General features: G+C 38.9%; 1 long non-coding RNA gene across 1 annotated transcript in view; it reads right to left on the bottom strand.

Moving 5' to 3' along the window:
• Positions 1–62: 62 nt before the first annotated feature.
• Positions 63–3,670, bottom strand: part of LOC101852684 — a 7,349-nt gene continuing 3,741 nt past the window's right edge. Inside the window, exon 3 of the long non-coding RNA XR_001184759.2 lies at positions 63–350. This is a non-coding gene — a long non-coding RNA (uncharacterized LOC101852684). The remainder of the gene's footprint in view (positions 351–3,670) is intronic.

Below are 3,670 nucleotides of genomic sequence, written 5' to 3'. Positions count from 1 at the left end.
TGTGTGTGTGTGTGGAATCAGGGCCTTCCTTGAGTCAATCGAAGAGACAAAGACTGAAAGCACTGGTATGACAATATTTCTTTTATTCCTTCATGTAGAAAATAAGATAGATCTACTCTTAACTTCGAGTCAATTTTTTTTCACAATAAGCTCTTGTGATAATACATTATAAAATGCTAGAGTAGAGTAACGTTGGGCAAGACTAAGAGAAACACAACATTAGCTAGGAGAAATATAATTGCATAATTTATTAATATAAGCTTAGGCTACTCGTATTTTCACAAGAACTGTAATTACTTGTCTCTGCTCGTCATCAGCCCCAGCGATTACCAGGCTTTGCTGCCTCGACCCTGAAATATAAAAGTTTTTTTTTCTTTCAGTGTATGAGTATGATGAGTGGAACACCGCGGACTCGAAATGGTAGGGATCAAGCAGGTAAAAAAAAAAAGACGGCAAAGGATACACAAAAAAGCTAAAAGTCTACTTGAGTCCTCCATTCGAAACTTACTTGCCCCATTGAGCACATGTGGGCCTCTACTCTGCGTGGGGTTACCTATAGCCTATAGGTCATCGTGACGTCATTGGCGAAAGATGCTTTTGTCTTTTAAATAAATGCATTTTAACAATGGGTAGTGGAGAGGGTTCAAGTGGACTTTTACGCGAAGAAAACTAAGCTATATGTTGAGCAGATGGGGTTTATTATAGACGTGTCTGTTGGCTAAATAAAAGAACGAAGAAGATACGAAAAAAGCTCTTGGTCTAGTGGATAAGATTTTTTTTTAAATCTAAAGAGGAATATATATATATATACGAACGTATGCAGAGACAAACATTTGAAAGTACCATAAGTCCTATCACTTAAGTACATAAATGGATTTCGGTGACTGCTGTCCGTCATGGAATGGTCGGGTTCTTCGTCTTCCTCGCAAAAGGGAATATACATTATAACACGGATAGCTCGAACATGATATAAATAATAACAATAAAAGCAAGCTCTATGTGCTTTACACTTTACTATAGATCTAATATTATTATTACCCCAGCAGACCTTAAAACACTTAGAAACATTCTCAGCTTCTCGGGAAGTATATATATGCAGTATATATGCATTACACACAATCCGAACAGCCCCTAAAGTTGTCTACATTAAATATATGTGTAAAAATCTTGCTTCTGAAGCATAGTATTGTACAGTATTATTATACACTAGCTGGGCCCCCTTTCGATGAAAGGAATGATCGCTGCATTAACATCAACTGAAAGAAATTGGCCTACTATATTTACACTCTATACTGGAATGGAGCAATAAATCTTGAGAGAAAAGTGACACACGCGTTTCCAAGTTGCCAAATCTAATAATATAATAGATGAAGGCCTATAAATTGATTCTCTATTCCGCTTTCGTGGTTGTACACTTCATCATTTCAAAGGTGTGGAATACGTTTGAGCGACCAGTGAAGGGAAACCTCACTTGTTTACAATGGCGTCTTAGAAGACTAATGAAAAACTGAAAATTAAACTACAGTGACTTCAGGCTCATCAGTGAAAATGTGCACATTTTAAATGATTCTGAACCCTCATTTATTTTGTCAAATTCGAAAGTTAAGTGGTTCGGATAGCTGGGTTTCCCGTTCGACGAACGGACTCAGAAGAATCAATCGTCAAGTCATTGTGCGATCAGTGCACACACTCTTTGTGAAGGAAGCCTCACTTGTTTACAATGGCGTCTTAGAAAACGGACTTTCCCAAGATTTGATCTAAACGAAACTAATGAAAAACTGAAAATTAAACCACAGTGACTTCAGACTCCTCAGTAAAACTGTGCACCCTTTAAATGATTCTGAACCGTCTATATTTTTTTTCAAATTCGAAAGTTAACGCGGTTGGGAAGTTAAGGCGACAAAGGAACGGACTTTCACAAATATAATACTGTATCATGTATAGATAATCTACAGTCGAACCTGTCCAAGACGACCGTCCGTTGTCGAGGAGGTCAAAGGTCGGCCTATACAAGTGGTGCTCTTGTACAGTGTCGTTACAACGATATTATTTTAATATTATTTTTAAAAACGCATTGTGGGGTCAGTTGGAATGAAGTCGTTGTTTATTATACGGTGATTGGTTTGGGCAGGTGGTCGCTACAACAAATTCGACTATAGTATAATGTAATATTTATTTATACATTGTATATTATGTGTGTGTGTGTGTGTGTGTGTGTGTGTGTGTGTGTGTGTGTGTGTGTGTGTGTGTGTGTGTGTGTGTGTTTGTGCATGCTTGTGTGTGATTGAGTGTGTTTGTATGTAAGTATGTGTGTAAGTGTGTATGTGTGAACCTTTGTGCCTGTGTGTTTGTGCTTGTGTGTGTGTGTCTGTGTGTATGTTTGTTTGTTTGTTTGCTCGTGTTTATAACACCCAACAGTCTTTTGATCTCTTGACACCCCAGTTGAGGCTACAAATAGCTCTTATAGTTTTTTATAATAAAAGTCCCATCTCGTATTGAGCGTCTGCGGAAAGCCAGACCGGATGTCTTGACTATCCGATCCCAGGAGGCCACAGCTAATGGGTCTGGAGAAAACAAGGGGGCTAACTAGCAATGCATTATGTGTCTACCTCATTGATCTCCCGTGATGCAATTAAGTATAGACTTAACCCCTCGGGGATGACGCAAGTCCTGCCTACAGCTCTGGGTTCTACTTATAATTTTGTTGGAGATATCGGCTTTGGTGGGTGGACATGACCCTCAGCCTAATAGGGACTTTGACATGAGGAGAACTTTGGCTGGAACGAAAACTCAAACAATATTAAGCCCGGGTTTGGTTGAGAGTTGCTCTCATTGGCCACAGCAGAAGCTACAATCTCTCGGAACCCTTTTTAACTGACTCATCTTCATTAAAGACTTACTATCTAATACTTGTTTACTTCCATGAGACAAAGAGGAAGAGTTCTTAGATTAAGGTATCATGCGGTTCCTATGGGCTGTTACCTAAGGAGTTTAAAGTCAAGCATCCAGTCTAAAAGATAGGGGATATCGAAAGGAAAGTTGCAAAGTATTAGAACAAACAAAAAAAATCAGTTATAAATCTAAAGCTTTGCGGCGTAGAGATAAAACCGTCTTTGACTCATTCAAGCCAGTTGACAACAAGAACTAGGGAACATGAAATCTCACCTGAAAAACGTAGGTTTCTTCAAACTTGGGATTGCAAGTCTTCTTCCGGCACTTGGACTGAAGGTAGCGGCGCTCGTCGGGCATAAGGTACAACCTGTAGAGGAAAAAAAAGCACACCCAGTTTAATGTTGTTGTAAACATAAGTATTTTAAAAAATTAACTTGACCTTACTTGGAATACACATTTATTCGAGTATGTCAAATCTTTGTAAAAGGAAATGTCATCTAGACATCAAACATTTTGTTCTGATTTGCTTCCGGTTCGACGTCAAATATAATGTGTTCAAATTAAAGTAAGGTGGCTTGTTTTGCAAAATGACATCCAGCGCTCGGAGTCGGTTATGGCAAGCAGGCTAACACATGCAATGTGGAAGCATTTGGGGTGGTGTCTTGTGTTCTTGAAGATGATGATGATGATGATGATGATGATGATGATGATGATGATGATGATGATGATGATGATGTGGATGATGAGGATGATGAGGATGCTGCTGCTGCTGCTGCTG

Source organism: Aplysia californica, unplaced genomic scaffold, assembly GCF_000002075.1.
Source record: "Aplysia californica isolate F4 #8 unplaced genomic scaffold, AplCal3.0 scaffold00129, whole genome shotgun sequence".
Taxonomy (NCBI): Eukaryota; Metazoa; Mollusca; class Gastropoda; order Aplysiida; family Aplysiidae; genus Aplysia; species Aplysia californica.
Note: the sequence above shows the minus strand (reverse complement) of the source record. Positions and strands in the feature narration are given on the sequence as shown.